Source organism: Aptenodytes patagonicus, chromosome 30 (genome assembly GCF_965638725.1).
Source record: "Aptenodytes patagonicus chromosome 30, bAptPat1.pri.cur, whole genome shotgun sequence".
NCBI classification, from domain to species: domain Eukaryota; kingdom Metazoa; phylum Chordata; class Aves; order Sphenisciformes; family Spheniscidae; genus Aptenodytes; species Aptenodytes patagonicus.
Window position 1 is genome coordinate 154,202 of NC_134978.1, and position 17,221 is coordinate 171,422.

Consider the following 17,221-nt stretch of genomic DNA (forward strand, 5'->3'; position numbering starts at 1 on the left):
AGCTGGACGAGGGCTGTCTTGGTCCACCCCGTGAAGAAGACCAGTTCCCCCGGCTCTATGGATGGGGCTCACAAATCTCCCCGGTGCCGGCGTGCTTCCCTGCCCTTGGACCGGTACGCAGGGTTTCTCCGGGTGCCCAAGCATCATCTGGGGCTTGGAGGAGCTTTGCTTCGCTCCGGTGTTGGCCGAACCCCCGGGATGGCTCCTGGGCTAAAATCACCTCCAAGCCTGCTCGCGAGAAGATGCAAGGCAGGATTTCAGGCAGCGACGACAGGGAGGCAAATGCCTCCTGAAGATCTGCAGGGCCTGGTGAGATATATCAGACCCAGACACGTCCTTCCAAAAGAGGAGGAAAGCCTTCAGCTGTCTCCAACGAAGACGTCTGGATCGAACCTACCTGGCCCAGAGGCTCCGTCAGCCGGGGCTGAGCTCAGGGCAGGACACGGGGGTCTCGCTCCTCGCGCCGGATCCCCCCCGCTCCTGATCTGGCCACGCGTTGCCTTGTCCCAGCCGTATGGAAAGCAGGGACTCGCTTGTTATTACAGGCGAGGCTGGGAGCTTGGGGAAGCCGAGGTGTAGCTGGGTGAAACCACGTTGTTTCCTGCTGCGAACCAGCCCCAGGCAAACAAGCTTGCTGCTAGGGCAAGGAACTGTCCCGCGTCCCTGCTCCCATCATCGTCATCTTGGGTCATGGGCAGCCCAGCAGCCCGGCCCCAGGCAAGCAAGCTTGCTGTTGGGACAAGGAATTGTCCCCCGTCCCCCGCTCCCATCACCGTCATCGCGGGTCATGGGATGCCCAGCAGCCCAAGAGTTGCCTGGAGCTCACCGGCGCGGTGGAAATAACCAGGAGGCCACGGGAAGGAGGTGTTCGCAGCTTGATGGAGGGGGCAGACCTGGCACAGACCATGCCTGGGGCTGACGGAGGAAAGGGACGTGCAAGGAGCAGCTCAGCCTCCACCACGCACCGTCCAACGACCCGGAGAGCCTTTACTGTTGAACGCAAAGATGAGAGAGAGAGCAGGATCAAGCCGCACGTCCTGGGAAGGAAACAGGGAGCGCTTTGGAAACGCAGGGCCAAGGAGATGGGGTTTGCTGCAACGGTCTGCGGGCTCAGCCCGTGAGAGCCTCTGCAGCCCAAACTGACCTCTGTCCTCTCCGGGATGGACGCAGCCGCTCACAGTTTGCATTTATTCTACAGATTACTGGTTACGTGCCGTAAAACCAGGAGGAACGTGGTATTCGTGCCACCATACTGGTTATGGAGATGAGGAAGGCAGGGCAGGACCTGCCCTGAAAGCAGAGGAGGGACGTGAAAAGCCAGGGTTGGCTTCCCATCCTTCTAATATCTTAGGTGAGCCACCTTAGAGGCGAGACTTTTAAGGCTGAGCATCTCCAACGTGTAGGTCTCGTCCGGAGATGACGGGGTTGGAGCTCTTTCATCTAGATGCAGAGCTGGGACCACGCACATCGCCGGGGTTTATCCGGCATCGGCGCTGTCAGAGCCCGTCCTGGAGAGGTGGCAGCATCCCTGGCTCCCAGGAGATCAGCTCCTTTGGACTTCAAAAAAAATCATTTCGGAAAAGGCCGGCGGGATCCAGAGCCAAGCTGCCGAGGTCATGGGAGACCGGCAGTGTTCATTCAGGAAAGCCTGAGTCACCAACCGGCCAGGGTGGGAATGCCAGGGGAAAGGACGGGGGGGGGAACCCAAACAACCAACCCCAACCCTCCCAAATCGGCAGATTTTAAAACACTTCCATAAATCCCTAGCGTGTGGATGGAGAGGGGCAGAGAGCACCGATCGCCGAGAAGGGACTGTGGCAGGAGCCTTCCAGGGACTCTTTTGTTCTCTGGAGCTCCAGCACGGCTCCTATTTTTAGAAACTGTCTCCTTTAGAGGAAAACATGCGGTGATTTATCTTTCTCCTGATGAGCACGTAACTGCACTCCCTGCAAATCCTGGTTTCTTGGAAACAGTGAGAGATGAGGGAGTTTAATGTCTTGGACTTAGGAGGCTCAAATTTACCCTCTATGGTAATCCAGCAAGAGCTGCTCCTCTAACCACAGGAGCGTGGCTGCAGCTTCTCCCGAGAGAGCACAGCGAATCTGAATTCATTTTTGAGCTCACGGTCTCTCCTCCAAGAGGTCAAAACACCCTCGTATCAGGGACACAGGTCTCTCCTCTCTGTTTTTCCTCTATCCCAAGAGTTAAAGCAACCCGGCCAGGACACCAAGACACTTTCAAAATCAAACCATCACATGAGCCCGTGGCCAAAACACACGCAAAAAGCCAGAGATAAGAGAAAACCCGTGAGTTTCCCAGCATGGGAGCGGTTACGCAGAGACCAGGAGCTCTCCTAGACGTGGCAGACCCGGCTCTAGACAAATTCGGCGATGGTTACTTACATAACGCGTTTCAAAGGTCGCGGATTGAGAAATACCGACATCTCCAGAAGAGCCGAAAGAGCCCCGACTCATCGAGGCTGTCACAATCAGGGTCGATAAGCAGAGGTTAACGGCACGCTCAAGAGCCTCGATAGCGCATCAAGGTGCAAAAGTTTTGCCTAAACCCTTCACCACCACCCCAGCAAACACCAGGATGCACCTTGAGGTGCTTCTCCCCATCACCACTCTCCGGGTGGCAGATGCTTCCTACGCAAAGGGTCAGGTTTATTTCGTACCGCATCTACTCAACACGCATTTTTTTAAGACTAACGACACACTAAACGGTAGCTGTGATAATTAGCAAGGCTGCCCTGCTGCGTCAGGAGGTCACAGAGATGTTGCTAGATCCAACATCCAACGAAGCCAGCCACGTGAAGGTCCCCAACCATCGGGGACCGGAGGACGCGATGGATAAAGACAGGCTGGGGGAGCTGGCCTCCTTCTGCTTCAAGATGAGAGCATGAAGGTGCTGCCTACAGCCACTAGCCGGAGGGTGTAGAGAAGATGAAGCCAAACTCCTCCTGGACACGTGCAACGAGAGGACAAGGAAGTTGCAACACGGGAAACTCTTCCCTGTGGGAGTGGGACAGCTCTGGGACAGGCCAGAGGTGTGGAGGATCTCCATCCCCGGAGTCGCTCAAAACCGGATGGGGCTTGAGCAACCTAACTTTGAAGTTGGCTGTGCTTCGAGCACAGGGGTGGGATGAAGACCTCTGGAGGGTCCTTCCAACCTCAATTATTCGGTGATTTTAGGATTAAAAGCCCAAAGAAGTTCAAGAGTCTAAAGCAAAGAGCTCTTTTGGATGGTCGTTTCCATCAAGACCCCAGACCACCCTGAGACAGGGAGAGGATCTCTCTCCTGAAGAGTTCAGCCAAGAAACTGTATTCTCCTGAGAGCTGCCCAGCTCCCAAGAGGTGTCTAGTGACAGTTTAAAAGCGCATAAAGGAGCGAAGACTTAAAGAAAACTCTAAAATACTATTATTTCCCAAACTTCAAACTGTGTAAGGCTCCACCCCCCGAATACAACAGAAGGTTTCCCTTCCATACGATCCTCCAAGATGGGAGGAAGGGCACCTACCTGACCTCCAGGTGCTCTCTGCATCTCACATCTCAGCGATAAAGGCTGAGGAGGGAGACCCGGCTCCAACTCAAGCTCTCCACCAGCTCCCAGATCAGCTGGGTTCCCACTGCAGAAGGACCGGCACTTCCAAAAGGACATCGGTCTGAGGACGGGGTGAACCGGTCTCCAGTCAGGGGAGGGAAAAAAAAAAACCAGGCTCCTCCAGAGGCTGATGACTTGGTTTAGACCAGAACTGGAACTCGTCAGAAATGAAAAATTTAGCAACTTGGACAGGAATTTGCAATACCACTTGTCCAAGCAATCTGAGGGCTTCCAAAAGCCCTCAAAACCAACCGATCACCTCCAAAAAGCCTTCACTGAGCCTACACGTGCTCTCCCAGGCTTTGTTTTTTCCCCAGCCTATCTAAACGAGCTGAAAAAAGCAGCAAGAAGAGATATTTTAGCTCCTCTACACCCAGGCTGAGGGACCTTGCCATTTAAGCAATGGTATTAGGCAAGGGGTGAGTTATTGCATCATCTTCCAAGTAACGCAAGGTGTCGCAAGGCACGATTTAGTTCTGGAATTAAAGACTAGCTCCTACTTAAGGCTCACGCTTTAATCTCGGGTGTTTAATTTGAGAGCAAAAGGTACCAGAAGAATCGCTCGTTGCCACCAGCAGCTGATAACAGCTTCTGCATATTGTAAATAACCTGGGGAAAAAAAAATTGGCTTGACACGTCGCCTTTCATCATCCAAAAAAACATAAGAGCAACCAGTGGTGCCAAAAAAAACAGCAGACGGACCCGCACAGCAGGATTACTGCTCGACAGCGGTGGGAAAACACCGCGTCCCCATGCCGTGGTGGTGCCGGAGCCGAGCGGCTGGGTTTTTACCGGCGTGCTACCACCCAACCCAACCATGGGGATTTCTGCCGCATCGGACGGCGCAGATTTGGGTTTGTTACCAGTGCAACGAGGAATCCCACGCTGGAAACGTTCAGTCACCTGGGGCTACATGATGGCCAAGAGATGGGGTGGGGTTTCCAGCCCCCAACACCACAGGAGATATTTAGCTCCCCAAAAGCTCGCTGGAAATGCCGGGAAGCAGGAGCTTCGTTTCCCACATTCCAGCCCATCTCCAAATCCATCCCGTGGCCCCAAACTTGGCTCTTCCAGCCCAAAGCAGCCATGCAAGAAGACCTCTCCAAGGCTACGTCCATGCTGGCAGAGCCACGGCAGGTCCAACCCGAGCTGGGCTTGTGTTTGCAGTGCAAACAGTGGCGTTCGGTGGGCAAAGGCGCCGTCGGTACTTTTGCTCGGCAATCCCGACATCCCCACGCACGAGCACGTGGCTCCGGGCTGAAAGCGGGTGACAGGAGAAGCAAAACATGGGAGATCCTGCAAAAGAGGGTGCAACCGGCAGCTCTTTCCTCTCCGACCCACTCTACATAGGACCAACAGCTCCCACGTGAAGGCAAGGGCTTTGCATGAGCGCCACGAGATGCTCCACGGCAGAGCTTTTCCCTTGCACAAGAGAAGACGACCGCCTGCACTCTGGCGTCCCACCGTCCACTGAAAGCACCTGGACGAGCAACCTGGGTGCTTTGCAACGTGTCGGGCTCAGTCTGAAGCCGTTTGGGTGGCCACCCATGCCAGATTCAAGCTCTTCGATGGTATTCCTGCCCCAAATCCCTGAGGTAGACACTACTCCTCCGTCCCAAGAACCCGGCATCGCTCCGCGCTCGCAACAGCCACTCTCCAGCAGAAATCATTTCACCCACAGTCTCACGCGAGCGTCCAAACGCTCCCTCCGGAGCCAGACGAGACGACTGCGTTCTCCGATCCTTCGCTGTGGCTTGCCAGAAGCGAGCTGGAGATTTTGCTCCATGCTCCTGAATACAGACGAGCTGGCGTGAGGACAGGCTTTGCTGTGGGAGGGCTTGGCCAGAAGCACGAACTTCACATTTCCACTTGAAAATGGGCACGTTTGGGTTTGGTTTTCCTGCACGTAGCTCCGGGTCCTGCTCCGACGAAAGCCCTCAGCCATTTGCAGATAGAAACGAGAGAGACATTTCTTTCTTCTTTGCGCTGCGTGGCAGTTCAGGGCAGTATTTAAGGACGCTCCTAAGCCTGCGGGCAGGTGACCTTGAGGACAGGAACTCTTCAAAGCACGGCGTGCTGGCAGCACATCGCGTCTCATCTGACTCGGGCTTAGCCGGCTGCTGACAGAGCTGGGGACGGTGCCGTTGTGTTCACGCGACACCGACAGCTCCCCGCGTTCGCTTCTGCTTGGGCTTCCCGGGAGCGACCTGGGTCACTTCACCCCTCTGCAGGTGCAGGGTGCTGGAATTTTGTGTATTTAAGGGCTGGAAATGCCCAGGATTGTGCAACCAGCATCCAGGTGCTGATATTTCTGCTGCTGGACTTTGCACAGGCGGGAAAAGACACCGCAAAGGGCCCAAGCGACGGCAGTCCACGAAGAGCGGTGCAGATAAACACTTACGTCCCCAACGTGTCTGCTCTAGTCCCAGGAGATGAATGCCGCAGGCTCGCACGCAAGGGGATCAGCTCGTCGCAGCAGGATGAATAACCCACCGGTTGGAGCTGCTCGTGTTTTAACCCACGCTCTGGCCTGGGAGGAGCTGCCTGGGTTGGGACTTTGCTCAGCTCGGGGCAGCGGCTGGACTCGGGAGCTTGGAGGACTCTGTATCATCGCTGCGAGGGGGTGGAGCAGATTCTGCTGATGAAAGAATGACGTCCAGCCCCGTAACGAGGTGAAAAACCCAACGTAGGGGTAAGAGCATCCGGAATAGATGCAGCTCGGTGCTCCCCAGCCAAAGGATCCCATATTTTTAATCGCACCGGTGCTACCGTCTTGTCAAATTATTCTCCCATCGACTCACCGAGGCCACACTGAGCTGTATTAATCCCGGTAGGAGTGGAGCCATCCGTACGTGGTCCCTCTGGCTCCTCGAGCTGCTTAGCAATGCTGGAGATGACCCAAAAAGAGGAGGCAGGACTGTGCAGGCAGGGTACAGGCAGCGTGAATTTAGACCAGCTCCAAAACCACAGCAAACGGTGCGCCGAGTGCTGGCAGCCGCGGTCCCATCCCTCCTGCCGGCACCGCATGCCCCGGTCATCCCTTGCACCGGCTCGGCCCTTTTTTTTTTTTTTTTGAGCCGTTTCAGCAAGTCTAACGTAGAGAATTGCTGGGGAAGACGGGATCGGGATCAAAAAAACAAGGACTGCAGATATCTCCGGGGAAGGACAGAGCCGGCTGCCAGAGGATCAGGTCAGAGCTCTTGCCCTCCACAACTTGACGCTTATCTCAACGCGGTGACTCATGCGGGATCTCTCCACCGAGAGAGGCCGGGCGCAAGATATCCGAAAGGCATTTGGGAGGCCGGGGATCGGCACGATTCCCCGTCCTTTGATCTCCTCCTTGGGTTCATTTTGTATGTGGGGAGAGAGGGTGCCCCCCCCCCCCCGCCCCGAGACACCACGGCACCTCCGTCCTTGGAGATCTTCCAAGCTGGACAACCTGCTCTTGCTTTGGCATTAGTCCTCCAACCCAAATCTCCCTGTCTACCCAAAAAGATGTCGAGGCTAAACAAGAAGCACCCCAACTATTTTTTCCCCAGCTTCATAAAGGCTTCGCGCTTGCTGCTCTCTGCCTGTTCCCAGTATTAATCCGGGCACAAACAGCCAAACCATCCCCCAACCACCGAAATTCAAGGGGTAGAAGCCTTCGGTGGGGGCTCAGAGACCTCCCAAAGCCTTGCTCGGGCAGAAGATAAAGCAATTTTGGTGCGGAAGGAGCCAAAACCTCCTGCCTTTCGCTCCAGCGAGCCATTGGCCCGTGCCTGATTTGGGGGGGGGGGGGGGCGCGGAATAAAAAAATAAAAAACCGAAATCCTGGAGGACAAGTACAACATCCTGGTCCCACCAAGTCCAGAAAACTCTCGGCAAGAGAAACCGGACCACCGGGAACTTCAGAGCAGGAGACAAGGACCTCCAGGCACTACCAAAACCAGCAACGCTCCAATATCAGCATTACCGGAGAATTTTAAGACAACCGTGAGCCACGGAGCAAGGACAAACACAGAGACATTTCCCATAGGAGAAGACCACAGAGGCCACGTTGACTCCGGGCCAAAGCCGCCCTGCGTTCCCCATCCACCAGCAACACGCGGTGATGGCTGCGGGTCTCAGCGGGCACAAGGAAACCTTGAAGCAACCCGCGAGCGCCCGTCCCTCCCGACGGATGGGCTTTGGGATAAGTACCGGTCTCCCCCGCTGGCTCCCACCTCCCCTAAAACCGAGCCCGTGGGTTTCCACCCTCCTTTCGCACAGGAGGAGGATCACATCCCCACGCGGAGTCGATCCCATCTGCTGAGTCCCCTCTTTGCGTTCTAGATGCGAAATAGGATTTGTTTTCACCCTGCCCAGACACCGCAGACCCCAAAACCCCACGCGAGACCGTGGGCACGTGGCCCCACATCCTACCATGTGCTCGGGGACGAGCGGGTCCCTCTCGCCTCCGTCACCAGCAGCGGTCCGGGGTTATCCTGTCCCCGCTATCACAACCGGTTCTCCCTCGAGCAGTTAGAAAGGCAACGCCTGCTCAGGAAGTGGTCTCTGCAGCAGACGGAGGTGGGGAACGGCACGGCTGCAAGGGGAGGGTGCTGGATGTGCTGACTCAGCACCCCAGCAAGCTCCGGCTCGTCCCGGCGACCCAGCCGCTCGGAGCAAGGCACGCAAGACCCCCCCCACCCCCCACCCCAGCCCACTTGGGCGGCGAGGCTGAGTGACGCACCGCGGGCCCGGAAAAATGCCAAACGGCTCTGACCCCACGAGCACCCATTTTTCACAGGGGGTTTCCCGATGCCACCAGCCCTGGTTATCTTTCGCTCGCCTCTCGCCGTGCAGGATTTCCCTGCCATCGCTGTCACGCCCAGGCTTAACTCTTCCCCTCAAAACACGGACCCGGCACCCCGGCTGTCTCTCGGCTCGGCTGTGCCCAGGCACGCTCCCTCCAGCAGCTCCGGAGTTCGTTCTTGCCGGTCCGGACAGATCGGTGCGTGTTGCATCCGTACAAAAACCCGCTCGAACCTCTCTGGATGGGACCTCTGCGTTAGCGAGCAAGCCTTGGGTTGCTCCGTGTGCCGTCCCCCGGTGCCAAGCAGATGTTTCACAGGATGCAACGTCTTCGCCGTGTGCTCGGCGGCCGCGTTTGTCTCTCCTCCGATGCAAAGCTCGGAGATTTGGCACCGGTTTGGCACCAACCGGCCACTTACGCTCAAGTCAAGCACTTCTCTTCCCAGCGCTGATCACCGATAAGAGCAACAACCCTCCTGCTGAAACACACCGTTCCCCACACACGAGCTCATCATCCTCCAAGAGATCCTCATGTTTTGGCTCAGGGGAAACAGTCACTCAAGAGATCTTCGTGTTTGGCTCAGAAATAAAGAATCACCCAAGAGATCCTCGTGTCTGGCTCAGAAATAAAGAAACACCCATCCATCGCTGCTGTCGATTCTCAAGACGGCACCCAAGCTTTCACGCCGAGAGGGCAGGGGTCCCGTGGGGACAGCTGGGTTTAAGCAAACTGCTCCCACTGGAGGAAAAATAAAAAAAAAAACAAACCAAAAAAAACCCACCCAAAAACCAACCCTGAACTAAGCCAGCGCCTGTTGGCTCGTGCGCACGGGCTCGCGTTCAAGCTGCCCGAGTCAGCAGAGCTCAGGAAGCCTTGCGCGCTTCTGGAAGACGGAGCTGTAGGAAGCATGACACATCTCGAGATGTTGGCTCCGCTCCCTGGGATGTTTATGGTCAGCGAGAGCTTGCCATGATTTCACAGGCTTTGCATAAACATCTGGATGAAGGACTCTACCGAGGCTTAACCGGAGACGCCGTCCCAGTGTGGGACCGGCAAGCGCCGCGTTACGCCCGGGCCGGAGCAGCAGGACCTCAACGTGGACGTGCAGGAGAGCCAGCAGCTTCAGGCACCCGTCCCACCGCAAGCACCGGCACATCTCCATCGGAGAGAAGAGCAGCACAGGGTGACTCGCTCACCCACCAAAGCCATTCCACCGGGGACCCCATCTTTCTGCTGAGCTCCGATCAAGGAGGAAAAGGATGAAACCAGGGATGAGGTGCCTCATCTCACTGGTCACCAAGGGCTGGAGAAGTCCCACCGGGGGTGGAAAGGAGATGTTAAGTGTCTGGATGGGAGCCACACCGCAGCTTCGAACGCTTCCCTTCAGCTCTCCCAGGACAGCGCAGTCCCTCCAGCCCTTGCAGGACTTGCCAGGGCCACCCAGGGGTGGCCAGAAGACGACGCTGAATTTTTATCTCCCAAACCTCGACCATTTGGGCACCGTCATCTTCTCAGAAACAGCTGCGCAGCGACACGCGGTTTCTTTTCCAAGAAAGAGGCCAACCTGCAGGTCTGCAAGCCAAAGAGCGGAGCCAGGAGAGGACAAGCTGTCTGCCCGGAGGAAGGGCCGCACCCTTCCATGACCGACGGAGCTGGGAGACGTCCCCGCAGCAGTCCAGAGACCTCGGGGCGGGGGAGCGGATCTCCACCGTGGTTTTGGCCACCGCAACCCAATGGTGAGGGCTTGTGAGGGCTTTGGAGACCAAGCAGGACCAACAAGGTAGAGAAGGAGAAGCTTCACAGCAGTATAAAACCCAGCAGGGCCCGTGAACGCAGAGGAAGATCTATGGAAGATCACAAAGGCCGCTGGAAAAAAGCATCTACGGGGGCAAAGACTCAACCAAGAAGGAAGCATCGAGGGGTTGCACTAAAGTGTCTCCTGGAGAGCCCGAGCAGCTGCCGGTGACGTCCCATACCTGCTCCTGACCCCAAAGGGTGCGTTAGACAGGTCCCCGATGTGGAGGAGAGCCGGGCAGCAGCACCCCGAGGGAAAAGGAGAGGGATATTGTGCCAAAAAAAGCCAGGGGTAATCCCAGGAATCGGAAGAGAGACAGGGGTGATCGACTGCAACGGGATGGGAAGCTCCTTAGCTGGATGACGGACGACCTGCTGCACTCAGCGATCACATGGGAACTGTGAGTCACCAACGGTGAGTTTGGGGGGGGGAGGAGAAAAAAACAACACCAAAAAATAGAAGAAAAAAAAAATATATATATATATATAGCTGTGGTTTGCAACCTGCAGTTCACAGACGACTTCGAAAGGCAGCGGAGAAAAGCCAGCCCGTTGTCAGCAGCTTGAACTCGCTCCGCAGGCATCCGCCTCCCGCTGGAAAACCTCCGGTAAATCTAACGAGGCGGAAAACCCCCCCGTTTCTCCCCGAAACTCCACGCACGACGGGGTCAAGGAGTCCGTGCCGAGACCCCGTGCAGGGTTTCAGCGCTGGCGTACGAGTGAGATCAACCGAAACTGAAACAGGTGCGAGGAAGGGCTACCATGGGGAAAACCAGCTCTTCTGCTGCAAGCAGACGAACAGCGTGGCTTGTTTAGCTTGGCACGGCCGAGAGGGAACCCGACACTTTCCCAGCGAGGAGCTTTGCTCTTATTTCCAGCCTCCCCACGCTCCCCGGCCAGAGGACATGAGTTATACTCGGGTTTTCTCAGCTCTCAGGGTATTTGCGGAGCCCAAGGGGATGCACCGGAGCCGTGCCCCGCACCCGGCCCCAGCGTGGGGGGATGCAGAGCCCAGACCCATCCGGAAAAGCTCCAGGCGCCGCGAGGCAGAGCTTTGGGCTGCGTTTCCTCCAAGAGAAAGGCAAAAGCTGGTGGTACGAGCCCGACAGTCAGGGTTGAGGGCTTGCTCCCAGGCTCGAGAGCGATACAGACTTCCCAGGATACTCCAAACGTTTGCATGACTTCGGGCTCCGGTGGTTATTTCCGAGGCTCCCGCAGAAGCAGGATGAGACCACGGGGCAAGGGCAGAAACTCAGTGCCCCAAACCCGGGGCTGATCCTACGACCCGCATCGGGTCGGGAGGATGCTGCTGCTCCTTCCCTCGCCGCGCTTGGACCACGCTGCCACCTCTCAGCATCACTCGCGCCAAAGATGCTCGGCCCACAGCACCTCTCAGGACAGCACCAACCCCGCTTGGCGATCCCAAACCCAAAACCTCCTGCTTTGAGCCCAGAAAAACCTCCAGCAAAACCTTCACGTGCTTCTGCAAACAGCGCTGAGGTCTGAATGGGTTTGAGACACAACACCAGCTCCTAAATGCTAATTGCTCTCCAGCTCCTGCTGCCCGCTTCGGGCAGGGGAGGCACTTGCTCTATGGCCATCCCCTAAAAAGACTTTTCAACCCCCCTAAAAGACTTTTCAACCCCCCTAAAAGACTTTGTCTTCTTTGCAAGCTCTCCTTAACCATCCCTGCCTCATACAGCCCCGAGCACGGCACCAAGCCATCTCCCAAAGTGTTTTCAAGCAAGCCGACGGACCGGGTGTGGATGCTCCGTAAAACCTGGCCAGTCCTTTACCACTTAAAACCCTCGGGGCTCCCCAGCCGTACCCTCAAATCTGGTGGGATGAGGATTGCCCTGAGCATCGTGGTCCCCCCTCCCAGGGACGCTGCCCGTGGCGGGTCCTGCATCCAGCATCTGCACCGGGTTTTACAGCTGCCGCACCATGCGGCGGACACCTCTCTCTGCAAATCAGGGTGCAAATACCTGTTTTAACAGGGTATTTTCTACCCGAGGTGTTTCCAATTCTGCATTTCCCCCATTACCAAGCCTTTTAAAAACAAAAGGCAAGTGAGAAAGAACACTGCCCGAGGGTGCCAGCCCTCCATTCAAGTCTTTTACCCGCAGCTAAGAGCCCAGATTGAGCCTTTTCAGAGGCGATTCCAAGCCGATCCTTGAAAACCTTTTTTTTTTTTTTTTTTTATTTCCCTTAAAGAGTTATCAGGCCTCCAAGCAAATCCATCCTCTAGATCCTGCTCTGCTCCATCCAGCTTTAAGCAAGATTTATGTGACGGGTGGCAGAAAACTTTCCTCGTCAGCAGAGGACACATCCAGCATCTAATGAAAGAACAGTTTCTATCCAAGCTGCTTGAAAGGCATCCAGACTCTGTTGCAAGCTCATCTTGTTTGGATCCATCTCTATTAAATTTCCAGCAGATCTCAGCTGCTCCCATAAAAGTGGTAGTGTTTTTACCGGCGATGAATGCAGGCGATTCACATCGCCATCCCCTTTTCGCTCCGGGTCCTTCCAACTCTGCGTCTTTCACCCCCATCAACTTTCTCCTCCATCTGCCGGCAGGTTTTGACTTCGCCATCATTAAAACAGGGTTTTAGGCACTTAAAAAGCAACGACAGGCGAGCGCTGGGAAGCCACAAGGCTCAGCTCTTTCGTACCTGTAATATTAGCAGGGGAGAAGATCCCCAAAGGCTGTTTTGGATGCTATAAGGCCACAGAGAAGACTCCTGAGGGATCTTCTTGTTGCTGTCAGCCTGTAACGAGCTGTCCTTTCCAATTACAGAAACCCACCGACCGCCACAAAGACCCGGGAACGCTTATTAATCACGCTGGTGTACGTGCTGGAGCGCTCCGGAGAGCACGCGACGTTGATGGGTGAGCCTTGCCGAGCGCGGATGCTTCCCCGAACCGAGCCAAGAGGTTGGATTCGGTCCTTGGCGCGAGCGCGGGCTCTCGGGGGCCGCCTTGGCATGGCGTCGGTGCCAAGCGCTGGTGTTATTGCGGTGACAGAGAAATCGCTGGACGGCTTCGCCTGGCAGCATCTCACCCCCCATGTCGGGGCTGGCAGGAACACGTCAGGCTCCAGCAACAAGGATGATGAGATGGAGCCCAAAAAGCTGCTGAGATCCTTCCTCCACTCAACCATCCTACATAAAGGAGGGCTGGGGGGCTCCTAAACACCCCAGGGAAGTCCCCAGGGTGGAAAAGCAGGACTCTGGCCCCAGGATGAGCAAGAAGGGACCGGCCACCAGCAACGCTTGCTGGAAAACAGCGATAAACTGAGAACATTTGCAGCCCCTGCCCAGGTCTTACAGTTAAGGCTGTGCTTGGACATCTCTACAGGGACTATCCGGTACAAAGTGGGGAGAAACACTTTCCCCAGCTCCTCCGTCCTTAAACTAATCCTTTTTTCTACATCCTGGAGTCTTTGATGGCCAAGCCCCAGAGGTCTCTTCCCACAGATACACACTTTTTCGGGAGACAGCAAGAAAAGGAAGGATTTTGACCACACGGACAGCCCAAAACTATAGTAACGCACCAGATAACACGGTTACAAGGAGGACAAACCAGACATGGTGCCACCGGGGAGGAAGGGAAGCAGCTGCTCAGCTCCACGTTGCACCCTAGAGACAAACCCAAGTGGGATAAGTGCCACCAGTTCTCCTACAACAAGTACACCATGCTTCCGCGGCAAGAACTTCACGTCTTAAAACCAGCTAGGTTCCCCCAAAACCGCAAAGCACCGGCTGGGTTGAAACCAGTGTGTCCCAATGACACAAGGACGTAGAATCTCCTGGGTTGGAAGAGACCCACGAGGATCATCAAGCCCAACTCCTGACTCCACGCAGGGCAACCTAAAAGTTAAAGCCTACATCTAAGCGCGTTCTCCAAACACTTCTTGAACACCGACAGGCTTGGGGCCATGACCTCATCCCTGGGGAGCTCGTTCCAGTGCCTGACCACCCTCTCCATGAAGAACTCTTTCCTAACGGCCAATCTGAACTTCCCCCGACGCAACTTTAAGCCCTTCCCTATCACCAGACGCCTGAGAGAAGAGATCAGCACCTCCCTCGCCGTTCCCCATCACAAAGAAGTTGCAGACAGCAACGAGGTCACCCCTCAGTCTCCTCTCGTCCAGGCTGACCAACCCTGGTATCCTCAGCCGCTCCTCACAAGCCCTCTACTCCTTTCGCCACCTCTGCTGCCCTCCTTTGGACACGTTCTAATATTTTCTTACGTCCTTCTTAGATTGTGGAGCCCCAAAGCGCCCACGGGACTCAAGGTGAGGCCACACCAAGGCATGGGACAACGGCGGCTTTCGACCGGTTCGCTATACCGTGCCAGGATACGGGTGGCCCTTTTGGCCACGAGGGCACGCGGTTGACTCCCGCCGAGCTTCCCGTCAACCAAAAGCCCCAGATCCCTCTCTGCGGGGCTGCGCTCCAGCCTCTTGGCCCCAAATCTATACGTACATCCTGGATGACACCATCCCAGGTGCAGAATCTGGCATTTGTCCTTGTTCAGTGTCATACAGCTGGTGATTGCCCAACGCTCTGATCTATCAAGATCTCTCCCTGAGGCCTCTCTACCCTCGAGGGAATCAACAGCTTCTCCTAATTTAGTAGCATCAGCAAAGTTACGGAGTGTGCACTCAACTCCCGTGTCCAAGTCATCGGTAAAAACATTGAAGAGAGAAAAACCCCTAGGGAACACCACTAGTGACTGGTCACCAGCCAGATGTTGCCCTGTTGACTATAACTCTTTGAGCCTGACCCTTCAAGCCAACTGTTCACCCGACGCGTTGTGTCCACGTCTAGCTGTATGCTGGACGTTTCGTCCAGAAGGATACTCTGAAACAGTATCAAAAGCTTTGCTAAAATCCCCAAAAACCTCATCCGCTGCCTTCCCTTCGTCCATGAGGCGGGTAACCTTGTCACGAAAGGATATCCAGTTAGGAAGACATGACTTTCCCTTCATGAACCCACGTTGGCTTTGACCAATGACTGCATCGTCTTTCAAGTGTTTTTCAATAACTCCCAGAATAACCTTCTCCATAATTTTAACAGGCACCAAAGCGAGACCGACAGGTCTATAATTACCAGGGTCATCTTTCTTGCCCTTCTTGGAAACTGGAATAACATTTGCTAGCTTCCAGTTGACTGGGACCTCTCCAGAGTCCCAAGACCCTTGATAAATAACAGAAAGGTCTCGCAATAACATCGGCCAACTCTCCCAGTACCCTGGGATGAATCCCATCGGGACCTGTAGATTTACGTGCATGCAGTTGCTGCAGCAAATCCCATACAAGGTCAAAGTCAGCTGGGAGCTTACCACTCCCCCCAGTTGTGGTCCTCCAACCCAACTCCACGGGGCCCCAGGGCCCATCACTGGTCTTAAAGAGAGGGGTGAAGAAGGCACGAAATGTCTCCGCTTTATCTTCATCTCTATTTATGAGGTGACCAACCTCATCAAGTAACGGACCAATGTTTTCTTTAGGCCTCCTTTTGCTGTTAACATACTTTAAAAAACCCTTTTTTTTTGTTATTCCCCACAGGACCGGCCAGACACGGTGCTGCAGGAGGCACAGTGCAAACATGCATTTCATTTTCTCAGCAGCAGCAAACTCCGGAGAAGGATTAACGTGGCCTCGTGCCGAAGCATTAGCTCATTTCTGCTGGGGTTGGGAGAAGGTTACGGTATCGCCATCCCCAGCTTGACCCAGCAGCAGTTTGCTCTTGCAAAAGGGGTCATTGCCACAGCCACTTATCCCTTACACCCTCCTGAATACCTTTTATCCTCCCAATATTGAGGAAGAAGAAAAAGAAAAAAATTAGATTGAGGCCACTTGCTGAGGTTTTCCAGACATCTGGCAGCCTGGATGGAGCAGGAGAGCAGCCTGGGCTGTAAGGCAGAAGCAAGCTGCCCCCAAAACCCCAACGCCGCAGCCATACCACGTTCACTCCCCACTTGCCCCAACCAAGAAGTTGGCTTTGAGTGGCCAAAAAACAGGCTTGCGCCCACTACAGCACCTTTCCTGCCCATAAATGCGCAGCGGAGAAGATGGATTGGGCCATGTCCTACTTTGCGAGGCAGCAGGAGAATCCACGGCTGTGCCCGGTGTTGCCCCCGGCTTATTTTTAAACCGTGGCCCGGTTAAGCACTAGCGACGGCACAGGGGAGAGAGGCTGCTCGGGGGGTGCTGGATTTGGGAGGTTATTTATAGACACCGAAAGACGGGCACGGCAGGTGCTCCGTGCCTTGGACAACCGCTTCCAAGCGCGGGTGTGAAACCTTCTCCCAGCACACCGAGGAGGACCAGAGGGCACCAGACAGGACCCCTCCTCGCCGCAGACCTTCAGGGCCACGGTTTTGGGTTACCAAAGACCACCCATGGCAAGAAAACGCCTCGAACGACACTCACCCCATTCTCTGGGCGGCACGTTTGAGGACCACGTCATGACCCACCTTCCCACCCCACAGGAACGTCGCCGTGCTCGCAACCATCAACCCAACCCTCGTGCTGCCATCAAACCCTTATTTTAGTGCTTATCCACGGCACGGGTGGAAAGCTACTAACCCCAAAAGTCTTTGGGAAGAGATTCACGGTCGAGAGCTTTGTTACCCCTGCGTTAGAAGAGACGTAGCGTGGGTTTTTTTCCATGCAACTTTAGGGTTTCCAACTGTACTCCACGTCCCAGCTCCAGCTAAGCCCTGCCTGTTGTCTTGGACTGAAGTATTCAATTATTTATTTGCTAGGCAACAACATGACATCTTTCCTGGCACCGTTCGCAGGCTAAGAGGCTGACGAAGCGGTAACTAGTGAGGAAGGTTACTGGGACTGCGAGCTCAGCCTCCCGGTTAAGAGAGGTTGAAAGCCAACAGCTTAAACTCAGCCCAACACCAGCGAGGAAGGAGACAACGTTGGAAAACAGCCACGATTTCAGGGGCAGCCCCTCACCCATGCAAGAAACCTCAGAAGAGGCCACTGGATGTAGGCACCGGGAACTGTCCCAAAGAGTTAAGGCAAGATT

At 55.4% G+C, this 17,221-nt stretch overlaps 1 protein-coding gene across 1 annotated transcript in view; it reads right to left on the reverse strand.

The window, feature by feature from the left end:
• WIZ (WIZ zinc finger) overlaps positions 1-17,221 on the reverse strand; it is a 59,724-nt gene that overhangs the window by 24,064 nt on the left and 18,439 nt on the right. The window lies entirely within an intron of this gene.